The 17,750-nt window shown below is 36.7% G+C and overlaps 1 protein-coding gene across 1 annotated transcript in view; it reads right to left on the reverse strand.

Annotated features, from left to right (window-relative positions):
- SEZ6 (seizure related 6 homolog) overlaps positions 1-17,750 on the reverse strand; it is a 373,229-nt gene that overhangs the window by 74,586 nt on the left and 280,893 nt on the right. The window lies entirely within an intron of this gene.

Genomic DNA, 17,750 nt, shown 5'->3' on the forward strand with positions numbered 1-17,750 from the left:
ACTCAACACTTTCAACTGCTCCTTTTTTGATTAGCCCAGACCCTCCACTCGTACCTATCTAGCCATCAAGGAAGTCAAGTGCAAGTGGAGCATTAGGCTAACCAGCAAAGGAAACAGGTGTAAGTGAAGGACTAGGCTCAACTTTCACAAGGCCCCCCTGCTGACTACCAGGCCCTCTACTTTCACCTGGCAGTGAAAAGTGTGTATGGCTACATTGCACTGAATATTGGATGTGGGTTAAAGGTGTACAGATAATGTAAACAGACTCCCCCATTGCTGGCCATTATTGCGGACCTTACTAACGGACTTCCATTGCAGACTTAGGTAAAAAAAAAACATTGCAAATCCCAGTACAAACCCTTATTGTAGTCCTCAGTACAAACCCCCATTGCAGACCCTAGTGCAGACCCTACTTCAGACTTTATTGCCATTTTAGAAATAGACACAGGACCTCCTTGCAGCACCTTTTGCCTCTCTCTCCTGTCCCTGACCCATGTCCAGTCACTGAAGACAAAGTCTTCTGAGATTGGCTTTTGGATGGGGAAAGAGAAACTTTACATCACCAGAAGCAGCAAGTGTGGATAGTCCACTTCCCTGTATCTGCTTTTGCACAACAAAGTTGGGTGCTGCTTTTCCAGGGCCTGGGATTTAGCCCCATTATTTGGTTGGGCATAGTACAGTAGTACCAGTTTACATCTCATGGTGGCTATGACATGTGGCGACATATACATGAACACTGTAGTAATGTACACAACATTTAGTATTTTCATACACAAGACATATGCATAGGACATCACCAAATTTTTGTAAAGATCAACATATTTTGTGCACTTACACCAAAAAAGCATTACATGACATATTTAAGTTTCAACTCTAGAATTTGTTTTGAATGTGTTTATACCTCGGTGGAGTGTGAAAGTAAAATCCTATTACAAATCACAACTCCCACTGAAGTTCTGTTTAGACATTTGAAAAGCAAATCCTGGTGTTGCATTTTAACTGACCATAGTGGAGCGAATAAAAGACAATCATTGTTAGCGTTTACATATACTAAGATTACTGGCTGTACTCATGGAACAGCCTGCATCTGATTACCAGATATTTGAGAAATAATGAAACATAATGTAAACCTGTTTATAGAATCTGAATATTATCATTCACACTGAAAGGTATACAATAATTACAAAGCCTATATAATGTCAGTAAAACTGAGTTAATGAAGTACGAATGTTAAATGGGATAATTATTTTATCTGGAGAAAGTGATAATTTAAAATAATTTTTCACAGGATATTGTTTTAAAACTTGTTAAAAATCACAAAACTTTGCAATTAACCCCTTTTTATCTGCTTTCCACTGCGTACTGGATTACCTAAAGTACTGAACCACCCCCTCCACAGAATACAGACTTGACATACATCTATGAAGAATGCACTTTTTGATTGGATGAGATCTAAAAGAAGACAAACTTATGGTAAGAGGTCAATAGGATATATTTTTGCATAGGACACAGAAATAGCCAGTGTTTTATTAATGTGTGGACATTGGATTGTGAGCTCCTTTGACAGACAGCTAGTGACATGACTATGGTCTTTGTAAAGCACTGCCTAATATGTAAAAAAAAGTAATAAAAATAATGATAATAATAATAGTAACAATACCTATTTGATTTCTTTGACTTTCTACACTTCCAGCACCTGTGGGACGATCAAATTGCACTAATGCTGTCCCTTCCCAACCCAGGAGGGATCAATAAAACCTTGACAAAGTTTCTAATCCTTACCTACCTCTGTCCAAAAGAAAAAAATGCCTGCAATTCCTTTTTATTTGTATCCAGAATCAGCTTGCTATACACAACAGCAAAAGCTTAAAAACATAAAATTAATACATTTTCTGGCAGAAAATAAAGGCTGCGTTTTTAGCTTAAAACATTGCGTCTAAGTGTTTGATCTTCGAATGAGGAAAATCAGTGTGATTCAATTCTGTAGAACAATGAAGCCAACCGGTAACATCCATAAACCATACAAACTGCTGCAATTCATGCTGAATTTTCCAGTCTACTGATGTGATTTAATCCTCCAACTCATCATATCCTGTTGCACATTACAGAGCGAGACAGCAGGGCTCACAGCGTTCTATTGGATGCAAAACATGCACCAACCAGCTTCCTACGCCAGCAACCCTCTTTGACATTTACTGTGTTGTTCAAAAATTTTTATTCTGCTTATTCTTTTCACAGCCATAGATAAAGAGCACATAGGATACACCGCTGTCTATTCTACTGCTGTATATTTTCACTCTCATTGTGTGTGTTGGTCAAAATTGTGTACATTTCTAAGATGTGGTGTTTCTAGTTCCACCACTTCAACAATTTATCTCTTCTATCTGCTGCTGTAAATTACATGACTATGTGCAGAGAGAATGAAATAATCATTGAATAGGTGAACTGTCATGAGGCAAATGTACAGAAGTCACGGTATCTATAAACATGTATACATGACTAAAGAATCTGAAAGGGCTTTTATGGATTTTAGGGAGTCTGTACATACATGGCTCATCTTTAGTTCAATGACTTTTCAAGTCAATCTATTTTTTTTATATTATGTCAACAACATACACCAAAGCACAGTCAATTTTTTAGTATTGATTCCTTGCAGGTAAATAAATGCAAGCTTTTCAATATAATTTTGCTTGATTTACCTTTTATTAATGGAGATAAGTGTATATTAAATTTATCAAAAATCAATTAAGGGGTTTCAAAAACCCATTAGGGTCTAGCAAGGATATGATAATATTTCCTGCATACCAGCAAGAAGCTGGTAGAATGACATGTATTGGATAAGGGAAGAGCTTAGTAGCTGCCATTCGGCATAAATGTGACAAGACATATGAACTGCAATGTAGCTTTTGCTTGGGCTACAGTGGTAATGGTGGATATTTATTGTTTGGGGAAAAGTCCACATTTATTAATAAATGAGGTTTAAAAAAAAAACAAGGAAGAAGGCAGCAGTATGCAAAGAAGCAAATACGAAATGAGCTTTAGTTAGAATTTATGGTTTATGATTCCTCTTTGTATTCTATTTATTAACAAAGCCAGGTTACTTCACAGACAAAGAAAGTAAAATTAACATAAAGATTTGCATCACACAGTATAAAGGTAAGAAGAATCTTTATTTCATTCACGTGACTGTCATTTTCAAATCCCATTGGATTTAGCTGATCCTAAATATTCTAACCCTTGTGAGCTTTTTGAGTTGAACCTTTAGTCTTCATATAAAGTGTTTGATAAGTAACATAAGGATAGAAAAATTGTACACATAGTTACAACTTAGCTCATTTACCATGTTTTTTCATAGTAATAAGCTGGTAGCTGCCTCTGGGCTATGTCTAACCTCCTGCCATTAACAATAAAAGCAATGCAATAGGACATGAGGAGAAGTAAATATATTCAATAATTTCATTTCTTTTTATAAATTCCCAAAGGCTTTTTTTCTTTCAGAAACCCATTGTCAAGTCCTGTGGATATTTTAATAGTGACTTAAAGCTAAACTCCGGGCAGATATAAAAACAGCTAAGGTATTTATGCATTTATTAAAAAAAACAAGCAAAAAACACCTGTATCAATACATGCAACCAGTATAAATAGCTACATTTGTTTTAATATTTTTCCCTGACTGTGCTTTGAAACCTTAAAGCAGAACTATAGTTCCTTTTTGCAAATTAGCAATCAGAGAGGTTACTGAAGAAAGGGAAAGACAATGCCCCTGATTCATCAAACAAAATCGGATTATCGGTCGCGCATTCGTATTAGCGATTCGGAATCGCGCGCGATCGCGCTATTCAACAACGCTGAAATGTAATTGCCTTAATTGGCAGATTCGCGACCCCTATTGCGCATGGCAGGAATCCGGCCGGCAGATTCAGGATGCGAGTGAACGCGCGCACTCGAGTCCCGGACCGCGGTAATCCGCGATCGCGGGTCGCGCGTATTATCGCGCTTCCCGCGATCGCGGATTTCAATGATGAATCAGGGGCAATGTCTCTTCTGCAATAAAACATACTTTCCTTCCTGTTCGGTATTTTAAGTTAGTAAAATGTGCATGAGCAGTTCAGTGTATGAATATGCGGGGTACATCTGGAGATACGTCATCCTTACTTAGCCAAACAAGATGGCCAAGGACCAGGAAAGCTTGAGGAGAAGAAGAAGATGGTGGCACCTGCAATGGAACAGGGATGGGTGAGTGCATTCAAAAAATTGCAATCAGACAGGTATGTTTATTTTATTGCAGAGAGTTATTAATTGCCCCTTCTGCAAAAAATGATCTGTCTGGTCACAATTTACTAATTTTTAGCTTTAGTTCTACTTTAAGACTAGATAAACAGAACACAAATCCTTTTGCTGGTGATGTATGTATTCCAACTGTGTGTTTGCCTGGATTTCAGCTTTAATAGTCACAATTCATGAGAAGACAGAATGATGCTGACACTGCACTTTACGTGCCATGAACGCCCTTTGTAGTCCCAGGCTCCTGCATGTGTAATTACGTCTTTCACCTGATACTGCTGGGCTGCTCTGCATTATTATCCTCATTGTGTTGTTATAAAATGTGTTTTATTCTAGTGCATACTTACTTTATTCCATAATAAATGTATAATATGTACAAAGGAGGTATCCATTCAAAGTCAGGCCCACAGCTCATTCTCCCCACACTCTGTGCTTTAATGATGGCACGACTGGCTTGCACTTTGACAGATGTATGTTGTACAGTCTGTATGATGAATGCTTGGCTGACGGCAATCAATAAGGGCCTCTAGCTCTCTCTATCTGCCTAGGTCCTCCTAGCAAATCAATAGAACGCAACCTTTAAAGGGCATGTTCCCACCTGGGCTCTGTAAAGCATCTCATGTCTCCTGCTGACCTCCAGCAAGTCAAAGTTAAAGTTTCTCCTGAGGTGGAGCCACAAAGTAAAAGCTCTGAGCTGAGTTTCCAAGGAGAAGATAACATTTGCATTTAGTAATGACAGGTATAAAGCATATAAAATCCACTTCTGCTTGCCACAGTGACAGTGAAATTTTAAATATTCCTTCTTCTAGCAGCTTTCTTCTGTGATTCTCTGTATAAGGTCTGAATCAACCAATTTCTGTTTTTTTTTCCTAGGGTCCGTGCCTTGATGGATTGGTTGCAGGCCTACTCAACCCAGTTCCATGTTCACTACATGATTTGTTTCCACAGGCACCCCTGGGGACCCTGACCCAATGCAACATTTAATACCTTAGTATACATGACTAGATCAAGGAATCTGTGGCTGTATGATTGGAAGTCTTTTGTCTTATGACCTTTTATTTGATCACATAGACTATGGCCATGGTTGATGTGTTGAACTGGATGTTCACCTTCCTACACTCAACCAATATACACGCTTAAAGGCTTACACTTTTCAAATACAGTGGTACCTTGGTATAAGTCCTTAATCTGTTCCAGGACCTTGGACTTATACCAAACAAATTGTTCCCATAAGAAATAAAAGGAAAATGATTACTCCGTTCCCATGAAAAAAAAAAAATCCTTTTTATTATTGGCATATTATACATTGATGGGGCTGTATAAAATAATATAAACACTGTCTAATACTAAAAAACATAAATACAAAAGCAATTAGATGAAATAAATGAAAACTTAACCTCACTTTACCTTGCTGAGAAGAGTTGTGTGCCTACTAGGATGGTGATGAGAAGGGAGGAGGAGATGTTCTGTAATTCACAGAGAGATATAGCGCGGGTTGTTCACTGAATGGTAGCAACTGGCATACTGACGCTCGTGGGCAGTCGTGGCTTTGTCTTGAGAGAGGTAAATAAGGGGAGCATGTGGTGTTATGACTCATTTTGACCCATACTAGTTCTAGCAAAAAGGTTGTATACCAAGCAAAGGTTGTATACCAATTCCAATACCCTTTCCAAAGCGGACTGTTACCAAGGTACCACTGTGAATTGCTCTTGGCTCTGTTGGTAGGCCCTTCTGGGGCTGTTTTTAAAGGAACATCTCTGTAGGATCGAGCTGATTGATTTGGCTCCCTAGTCTTTGTATGCATATGTGACAAAGTTAGTTGGGAGTTTTTGTATCTTTCCTCCATCCTTTTTTTCCCTTTTTTCTCGTTTTTTTATCCCCCCCCCCCTTTCCATCATTACTTCTATCTTCCAACCCCTTACTCCCTCCATAAAATAGAAAAAGTAGTCCTGGGAAAAACTGAAAACTATTCTAAAATGAGTGCCAAGTTATTAGACTGTTGTCCACACAGGAAAATATATCTGAAGTTGTAGCACTGTCAAAAAAAGAGGGTGCATGTGGTGAGGGGGTGAGTAGAAGTGGCCCCATACCTCCCACTTTTGTCCCTGCAGTTTTCTTGCCTCCCTAGTGCTTAGTATTATTATGTTGTACTCTCTTTGGTACCCAGAGACTCCATACTTTCAGTGGCTCTTGAACTGATATTTATCTCTGGCAGTGGGTGACTAATTTTTTTTGGAAACTTCAGCAAGCCAAAATTTCTGAGGTCATTACATTTCATTATGGCAGAAGCTGCAGAAATAGAAGCTACCACATATACAATAATTCTTGGGATCCCTCCAAACTCTGCTACTGGGGACCCTGCTGGATCTCCTTCCACAGAAATTCTCACACCAGATTCCTTACTGAAATTACTCATTTTGCCTTACTGGAAGCCAAACACCTAAAAGACATATAATGAGTTCACAAAGATATTCCAGCTCTGCCAATTTGTCTGGGAAAACTCCCAAAATGCTCCCCTGTTTATGTAATATTGGAAACACATCCCAGATCTATTAATTGTACTCCAATGGGTCATACATTTGGGAACAAACTAATAGGCTCTCTGATTTTTCAGTTCCTAAATGTTCCAATGATCAGAAATGTGTTTTTAAAACCTTTAACTGACATACTGTAGCTATCATCAGCCAATATGAGGAACAGTGTTTGGGTTTTCTTGTCATTTTGGTATTATATTGTTTCTCGAGGAGGCAGCCAATGGGCCCAGCTCAAGCAGTGTCCAGTCACTTCTTCTTCATAGGCTATCATCCTTGTCCCTGATTGGGACATGAGATGTTATATTAATGATCTCTTTAAATTAGATATACAAACACCCCCAGTCCTCTTTTTCCCTTCTTCCACATTCCCCCTTTTATTCCTGTTGTCCACACCTTCTGTATACCCCTCTTTTAAAATCATATAGTAAAATACGCCTTGGGGGGAAAGGGCAAACTGATGCTTCAGGTGTCAAGTGAATTCAGGTAAATGGGCTGCAGTCTATACGGATTTTATTTTTCAAAATCAATAGGATCTGAGGGCTGAAGGCGGCATCAGAATTGTTCTCTACATGTTCATTTCTCTGACATGTTTGATACTCTAACCTTGCTCTACTAGAATATTGTAATTTTGATGTAACACTAATTATCTCTTGCACTTTATCTTTTTTTTTAACTTGCAGACTGTAGTTTGTTCTGGTCTATATTATGCCTGTTTCTTTCTCCAAATAAAGAAAGGTTATTAAAAATTGTTCTGTTGACTCCTTACTGCTGGAAGATCAGACAATGGTTTGTTTTTATTTGGATTGTTTCTCTTCTGACCTTGTACGTGTTCTCTATGGTCTGTAATATGTCATTCCCCTTTCCTACCTTAAATAAAGAATGTTAGAAAAACAAAAAAGTAAAACAAAACGCACTATGTGTACCTAACAGAGATTAATAGCTCAAACAAGGAAATATCAACCACAGTAAACAAGAACATAAAAGTTAATTGGTACACCCTCCAGAGGTCCAGTATGAGGTCAGAGCCAGTGCCTGGTAATATAGAAACAAATACACATGTAATGCATCAAGCTGTAAGTTTAGTGGAGAATGATGAAAGACGATGAAAAAAGTTAAGGCAGAACTTCCAATATCATACATATACTGTTTGTGTACCCTCTCTATTATCATTAGTTTTTAGTATGTGCAAAAAACTTGAACCTGTAAAGTAAAGTTTGATTTTTGATAGACCCTACTATCTTATAGGTAAGATTCCTGGGGAATGCAGAAAACGTAAAATGTTGCAAGAAGACACACAAGTTTACTGCAAGGGCATCTTCCCCGCCATGATTTAGGCTGCCCTGCATTTTCAGGATCTTGCCAGTAGCAGTGTAATATCATTCTCGCCTAGCCATTGCAGGGGCGAGGTAAGTATAAAATCTAAGTTTTATTTACAGTTAGGTTTTGCACATACAACCAGCTAGTGATTTTTAGGAGCGAGGTAGTCCATACATGATAGGCAAACTATGCATTTCACACTATGAGAATGACATAGAATCCCAGGGATTGAGTAATAGGTGCAAAAGACTGCAGTATTGTGAATATCATTGTAGGAACAGTGACTAATAAAATGTGAGCAATGGGTTCATGACAAGGTATGCATAACTGTTCTTTATGTTTTTCTTTATGTATTATCAAGTTTCTTTTGGTTATATTATCCTTCTTACTTTATCATAGTCAGACGCTCTTCTGTTAAATATTCTGCTACCGCTTAATTGTACTGTTCTTGTAACACCTGTCATGTAAAGTCAATCATTAAAGAGGAAAACCACCATTCATTCATGAACCATAAAACGTTCAGATTGGTATCAGGAATACTTTGTGAAATTACTCGTTCAGCGTAGATAACAGCACACATCACATAACACACATTCTATAAAGCTTCACATTAAGTGTAACCATTTAATCGCTAGCTGGACTCATTTTAAGCCTATTTGAAGATGTCAGTTGTAATAATGGGAAGCTGGAAGACATCAGATGGATGCTTTTCTATAGATGGATTCTCTCACAGATCACACTTTAATCTTTAGTCTTCAAGGCCCATAAAGTAGATGTTATTAACGAAGACATGCAGAAAACCAATTAAATGGTATAAATCAGACACATCATAAATCATCATCATTTTGAAAGGTTTGTACACAAACACCATTAACAGCCTTCAGTTCTTTATTAAAAGCAACAACTGAAGATACAGCATTATCCTAGCCTGTATAAGGAGATGCAATCAGCATGATAGAACAATTATCGTGCACAAATAACACATTTTTTTTCCAAACCCATCCACGTTTTAAAAGAACATTTACCTTTCAGAAAAACATATAAAGGTCTGGATCAACATATACAAATATATATTAGGTTCCTACAATTCTGGTAATGCTGTCTAATACACAGCTTCTCCAATTCCTGTTTTCTCACCACTGTTGTTACATGAGTCCTAAGGAACTTCTGATAAATAAACTTTCCTGTTTTACATACCTTTTCTTGGAAATTTGAATAGTATGCCCTACATCAGTTACAATTACTATGGAAATCGATAAAACTTTAACTTTATTAACAAGACAATTTCTTGACATTACATGGTGGTATCAACTACACAACTAACATTCCCTCTCTCCCCTTTATCTGTGATTATTCAACACCGTTAACAAAATACTATTGAGGTCTATACAATATCCGGAAGCCTGAGAGCGAAATGCATCAGGATTTGAGAGCTCTTTCACTGCTCGCATGCTGCCATACTCACGTCTATGTTAAACCGTGGTCCTGCCTAGGAGAAAAACATGCTAATATTATTACTAGGAGAATTCTACTTAGCTTTGAAGCCTTTAAGCTCCATGAAATAATGTGGGCCCAAGGCATTTGTTTATTGATATGTTGTGGTTGACCATCTTGTTTTGTATTTTGTATATGACTTCATCAAATAAAAATAATTTCTTGTTTGCCAAACCCCCCCCCCCCCCTCCGCTTTTCCTTCTTTGGTTTCTTCCTATGCCTTTGTTATTACTATATAACAAGGGGCTGACATTACTTATTGTATAGATTCATATTTATGGACATTTAGCACCTACTCACTATGTTCTAAGCTAACCTACAATGCATTAGTCCACTTTAATATCTCTTCAATGCATGAACATGTCTCTTTAACATAACTGCAATTAGTCTGCCATAACTACAATGAGTTCCTCCATTCATTGACAAATATTGCTGCCTCTATATAAAAAAACATAAAATGCAGACACAGGGTTGAATACGTCCGGCAGTGTCCTGTGTTCTGCAGAGAGAGGAAAACATTGGTCTTTATAAAGAGACCTACCTCTTATAAAGAGTTTTACATATTATCATAGGATAAATTTTAGAATTTTTTTGGTACAATAAAATGATAGGGATCATTATGACCCTTACACAGCTTATTTCTTAGTTGAGCATTTCCTTTAGGAATAATCATTGCTTCCTCTGGAATATCTCATTTGGCATCAAGCCTAATTGATTCTTTTAGTTTAAATAAAGCTCAATAAATTCCAACTGCATCAAAACAAAAGTGTCCATAATTTATGGGTCATTTTCTTTTGAAAACACTCACAGTCTGAGTAGAAAAGCATGTCCCCTGCCAGAATGCTGCAGAGAAGAACCCTAGCTTACTGCATGGAAGGACTGGTCTTGCAGCTGAGGTCTGATACTCCCCAAGCCAAGTCAGAGCTAAAATTATCAAATCTAATGGGAGTGTGACTTTTACTGAATGGATAATTCTAGCTCTGACTCACGAGGGGTGTGTCAGATATCTGCAGAGGAACCACTGCTTCCACAAAGAGACCAAGGGTCCTTCTTTACAACATTCTTTCAGGATGCAGGCATTTTACTTAGGCAGTGGACAGTATTCTAAATAAAATGTAAACATTTGAACGTATTTTGGTTTGATTCCCCTGGACCAAAAACGTAATTATGCTTTACAGGATTGCCAATATAGGTAATGGTAAATAGAATAGAATATAGACAATAGAATGCCTATTTTTGTTTAAATATGGACCTCTTTACCTCTTTTTTTAAACTGCATTTGTAACTCCTGAATATTACAATGTACATACCATGATTATTGGTCTTACTGTTAAATCTATTAGTTAAAAGTTGCAGCCTTATGTGGTCAGAGCTCTGTAATTCAAGCACTAAGCAAGATTTTTCTGCTTCTTGAAATCGAGAATTTTGCCTAAAATTGCCATTAAAATCAATGCGAAAGATTTATAGCTTACACAAATCACTGGACTGACATAACTGTTGGGTTGCATGCTGTTTCCTCCCTGCCCATTGCAGACAAAATCCTTATACAATATTGTAGGATGAAGCACACAGTGATATATGTATCAGAATGCTTTGCTTCCATGCAATTTGTTCAACATGTCGGCTAGTAGGGAGTATGCTATACAGGGGATCAGTTCTTTATACTCAGTCTATACACCCTGTCATGCTGAGAAAGAAGAGCATAAAAAGTGCAATTGCTGCTTATGAAATACCACAGCGTAGATATGAAAACAGCAAATATGACTTCTCACATACATAATGTAAAATGTATATTTACTATCATGTCTACCAAGGTTCTCCACATCATGGCATACCTTCTAGTAAATATACATGTTTTGTAATGCGTAAACATTAATTGCAAATTGGAGTGGTAAAACGTCTTCAACATTACTAAATAAGTTCATCTGTAAAGGACAAACCAATACTACAAAAATGTACAATCTATGCAGGTACAGAGCTATGATGGGATAAGCAGGTACTAATTAGAGAAAACTTTTAGATGTATCTGTAAAACTAAAGTTCCACTTTGAAAAATTGCTATTAGACAGGTCCTTATAACAGAAAAGGACAGGGACTGTCCCTCCTGCAATAAAACATTATTACCTGCCTGATCTCTGTCACAAAGGGCTGAGCTGCACCTGCTGTTCAGCAGTTGGCACTGAATGGCACGCAGGAGTTACGTCATCCCGGCATGGCTAATCAAGATGGCCAATGATCAAAACCAGGAAGTGGAGAAGAAATAAGATGGCGGCGTCCACAACAGAACTGAAACAGGTATGTTTAAAAAATTGCCCTCAGGCAGGTAAGGTCATTTAATTGCAGAAGGGACTCAGACATCAAACAAATGACAAAAGTGGCCAGTGACCTCATTCAAACCAAGACACAAGGCACTTTTCCCCCTTATTCCTCTGCTTTTGACACCAACAAAAATGTCTGTGATCTACCTGCACTGATGGCAGTCTGGTCTATGGGTTTAAGCATTCCTTCCAAATTTTTTTTTAATGGTAACTCCTCTGCCATCCCCCGCCCTCCCTGCATTCTCCTTATAGGCTCCTTATACCTCCTCCATCAGCCTACAATACCATTTGTGTGCAGATGACTTTTAAATCTATTTTTCCACCACTGACTGGTCTCCTTTTTCGGATAAAGGTCCATTTTAGATTACTAACAGTTACTTGATACCTAACTTGGATAAAACTACATTTATCAAAATCCAAACTTACAACTTGTCCTGACCTGACAATAACTAAAACAAAAGTAATTTCACCCAATCCACATGCTATTTGTCTCTTCGTATTCAAATTCCTTCCAATTGCATCTACACATCATCTCCAAAATAGGCCCCTACCTATATTCAGAGATCATCATTCTCTTGTTACACATTCTCATTATCTCTAGCCTCCACTACAGCACTACAGCATACTTCTCTGGTATTCCATTAACTAAACTCTCACTTCTAGAATATAATATACATGCTGCAGCTAGACTTATATATCTCACTACTCCTCATTTGCTGCTTCCTTCTGCAAAGCTCCTAATTGGCTTCTATTACATCTTATGATCAAATTTAATTTTCAGTGTCTTGCCTATAAATCACTTTGCAGCTCGTTTACTGCTCCTCCAATCACTTCCTCACTCATATCCTCTTCCTGTGCATGGTTCCAAGAATTCATTGGGTCTGTCCACACTCTATGGAAGTCCCCCTGCCATCCAATTAGCCTTGCTTCCACTTTTAACACAGGTAAAATGCCTTTAAAAAAATATCTTCATTTTTTTAACAATATCTAATTTATTTTCCCCTAACTATTGATAACTAGGCTCCGCGGTATCTTAGATTCTCTTCTACCTTCTGTGTCATAGTTTGTACTTAGTAATAGTATATACATTTGCTTGTCATTTGCAGCCTCCATGTATTGTACAGCGCTGCATTATATGTTGGTGTTTTATTAAACAAGATGATAATTTAAGAAGAAATACACTGCCCTATGAAATAAACCAATAAACTGAATACAAACTGAATACAACATAATGATACAAATGTTTTTCTTTAAAATAATGTTTTGTTTTTTTTTCCTTGATTAATAACACACTAAATTAGCCCATAATCATGCTCGTTAGATAATTCTTGTGGTTTTACTTCAATAAATTTATAATAAGAACTTCAGTTTTGAGCGTGAAAATGTCACTGGTGGAATTAATAACTCATTTTCCATGCTGAACTTTCCTTTTATGATAGATATGATGATTATTGTATCTAGGGGTAGACATATCTGTCCTCTCAGGGCCTGTTGCTGTCAGATTTATGCTGCTCTTCGGCCTGGGAACAGACTGCCTGTCCACAGTCAATAACAGCTCCGCTTTTATGGCATTTGACTGTCGTCCCATGTTACAAATGAGACAAGAAGTGCTATCCGCAATGCAATCGCGAGAGGAATACAGATGGACTGATTTTTGGACTGGGCTATCAGCCAACACCTATTCAACTCCCCTGTGTACAAAGCATTGTGGTTTGAGAAGGCTGCCCGCATCTCGAAGGATTTCAGTGACAATGACGTATCCAGTGCCCCTTGGACAGATCTGTACTTTATGATGTCACCGGCTCTCTTTAAGGGAATTATTGCCGCGTGAATCACAGCTACTGCTACCATAATTTAGCTGATATTTTCTACCTCTGCGGCCCTCAGTGTCATAAGGTGAAATGCTCATGATCGATCCTCATAGCCTACAATAAAACATGTCAAGATGGTGCTGGGACCAGGCTGCAAATTCATCAGACAATAGATGTGGAAGGATCTGAGCTGTGCAAAGCTTTGTACATATTTTTAGCCATGGCAAGTCGAGGAGTTGCAGCATGGTTTGTGAGTTTAAGCAGCTTGGGGTAAACAGCTCCATGTTTTTTTTTGTCAAACTGACAGCTGGTTAAACATCAGAATTACATATTTGACTGCTGGTCAAACAAGCTCCACAGTCCACTATATAGTGCACCTTCAGGGTAGAATAAGAAAAATACTTTGCTGTTTTGGGATAAAATTATGAATACGCAGAGGTGACAGACAATGCTGTCAAAATGTGTAAAGATATGTGACTGTAGAATTATGGTCCATTGGCTTCAAATGGTAATTTCTGAATATGTTTTCCAGTATAGAGCAGAAAATGTTATTTTAAAAACATACATTTGAAATTATGTTCAGTAAAGTAGTTGGCAACAATCCGATCCACCAATTGAATTTCTGTTTACATTGCTTGCTATGAATTACTGCACATTGATGTTTTCCTTTTTTAGTACTTTTGCACTACAAAAGTACTTGCTTTGCAAGTGTTTGTTTTGGTGAAACATCTGTAATGTCAGTAAAATGTAAAGGATGTTATGTTGCAGGGGCATAATAGAAATTCCCAGGTTCTTGATAGAAATTGTATTCCAAGGCCCTGCAAGATCTCTGCATTATTGAGTTTGGGAGAAGTTTGCTAGGGATCAAACATGCCTGGCAAAGTACTTCTTTTGATGTCTGAAAATAGGCTGCAATAACCATGTTCTTGTTAGTGCCAAGGAACAAGTTAATTAAATACTAATAAACATTTTTAATGCATAAAATGGAAAGTATATACATAGTTGAAATAATTATATCTAAACTATTTTATTTGCAAAAGCAATTGCCAGTCTTGTGATTTAAACACCCCTTTTGGATAAAGCAGTCAGGCTGGTTATATTACATTTTCTGGCACTGTACTACACACCAACTTACTCAAGCAGCCCAGTGCATGCATCCAAGTATACCTGCACATAACCTAAGATAATTCATCTAGCACCCAAGATACACTTAAAATCTCATTTTGCAAATTTTGTTACTTTCTAGTAGCATCAAAAGATTATTCACTCCTCGCCTCCTCCTGACCTTTCCTATTAACCTGTAACCTTGGCCAGCATAATAATAATAGTAGAAATGAAGGTCTATTAGGGCAAAATGTGTGACCGTCAGGAAAAGTAGAAGTTTGCATAGGATAGGGGTTCCAATTTTTTAGGAAAAGAATTGGTGGATTTGGGTGGTTCCAAAGTGCAACAGGCACCTCTAGGTACCTGCATTGTATTGGTGTAGCCCATGTCTGCTCATTTGATATAGGAGTAAATGGCTGTACTCTCTCACAAGAGACATCACAGTAGTTAAAATAATGTATTTTTTTTTTTTTTACTAAATATATCTCTTAATCTAACATTAAACAGGTTATTAGGCTTCAGGCCAGTCAAAGAAAGCAAATATCTATCTATCTATCTATCTATCTATCTATCTATCTATCTATCTATCTATCTATCTATCTATCACTCTTAGCTGTCCACCACTTTTTCTTCTGTTATTTACTTTTGGTTCCATTAGATATTCCAAGTAAATACCGGTAAATGATATGATTATTTGGGGTTTTGATGGGCTGTTTTCCTATATATAGTATAAGGCAATCACTTTTCAGACTGTTCCTCCTGCTCATGCTGTATAATTCAGCTGCATTCCAGTCCCTTCTGTTGTATGTGTAACTTATAGACAGATCACTGCTGCTATTGATTTACATGGGAACTGTAATGTGAAATATTTATAATCACAGGTCTTTGGATTTTATATTCTCAGATCCTCCCTGAAAATGGCAAGCTGCATTTATATTAAACATAGTAATTAAAGCTCATGTATTGAAAAAGTTATGTTTTCCAGGACTGAAAGTGTGGAGAAATTCTACATGACATATAAACAGACTAAATCAATGTTTTTATATTCAATACACTGAAACTTAACTGTAGGGAAAAGTGAAAACTATTCCAGTTACATATTCAATAAAAAAAAGTAAATGCATTTCCAGGTAAAACTTGCTCTAACACTTAAATGTGACTCTTGTAGCAGTCTGCAAAAAAGACTGCCCTCGGACGGGTAGCTCTTAAAATATTTTTTGTACGTTATTATTGGCCACCAGCAGATGGCTCTGTATGTAAAGTGTGTAACAAACCATGTAAAGTGTGCAACAAACCGCTGGTCTTTCTAAACTGTCAAATAGTAGAACAATGAAGTTCCAGGACCTGCAACTAGGTGTCACCTGAGTATAAACTGAGATACTTTCTCTGATGGCACTTTCAGGTGAAAATAACTATGGTTTATATTTGAGTATATATAGTACATATCTATTAAATTGCAAACATTTTGTATCTATCCATTTCAAATTTAACACTTTTACTAATTTACATTAAAGTGTACTTTAAAAAAAAATGGGTGTAGTTAAGATATTTGGCCAAGTTTTATGTTGCTTTATAATACATTATACAATTTGATTTTACAATCCTTTGTAGTTTTACCAAAAATATACATTTTGAGGTGAAGCCTAAACAATAAATGGAATTGTATCCAATCAGACAAGTCCTTGTAATATATAGATTTTGGTAAATCTAAAGGTGATCATCACCTTTAGGCAGACTGTGGTGGGACCACAGCACATTAAAATAAAAAGAGCACTATAAATAAGCCAGCAAAATGTCACTGATTAAATTTCATGTATTCAGTGATTATTTATTATTAATAATATCATCTGTATATAATATATTCTTGAGGGAGTTATCAAACAGTAAATATTAAAAAATAAACTCATCATTTAATTAATTTCTTTTTTTCATTTAATTTGATTTTTTGACAGAATGTCAGCAGTTTTGTCATAGTATAGCTGCTCTGAGGATGATGAAATGCTAACCTGGGGCTTTAATACATCTCACAAATCCATGTTGGAAGATTGTACAGGTCAATAAATTGTAAAGTGCTTTATGTGCTCTGATATGGAAGACTGCAAGACAATATCACCATCTAAGCACCAGGATTTTCTCTACTGCTATGCCCTGCTTAGCCTGTATTCTAATCAGCAAATTGGAATATTAGATGACACATGCAGCAAAATGAGACATAGTAGATCTTCTTTTCTTTTCGCTACACAAGCAGACATGTGTTTAGCACAAGTTTTGTATTGACTAATGTCATGATACATTTTACTAATTTTACTAATAGATTTGTATGGAAAGTTTAATATTTATCTTACTGACAATATTATTCGTACTGTTGATACTAAAAAAAAACTTGTTTATATATTACACAAAGTTACAAAATCTGAGCTAGTGTTGGACTTGCTTATTAGAAAGCCTAGAATGCTCTGCAAACATGTTAGACATTGAAATAATAAATTCTTCTTTGTAAAGGAAACATAATATGCCACTGATAACATTTATAGTTTTAATTTATAATTTAATATCTGAAAAAAACATTATTTTTTTCACAATTCAGTCCAAAAGAATATACAATACAAATGAATGCAATGCTTAACACAATCTTATTTATTTATAATGCTAATCCCTATGTGTATATTCCTAATATATATTTGCCTGGTGAAATCAAGATTTATTGTATTAGATAAGCCATTCTCAGGTAGGGTTCCTTGGGGTTGCTAGGGCTTCCTTGAACTATGAATGATTGATCTCCTATTTGCTTGCATCGTTCCTTAGCCCATACAACATTTTGGAGACAGCAGCATGACACCAGAAATCATTTTATTTTCCTTCATTGTGACTTTAAGACCACCACTGTA

This window comes from Pyxicephalus adspersus, chromosome 1 (genome assembly GCF_032062135.1).
Source record: "Pyxicephalus adspersus chromosome 1, UCB_Pads_2.0, whole genome shotgun sequence".
Classification (NCBI taxonomy): Eukaryota; Metazoa; Chordata; class Amphibia; order Anura; family Pyxicephalidae; genus Pyxicephalus; species Pyxicephalus adspersus.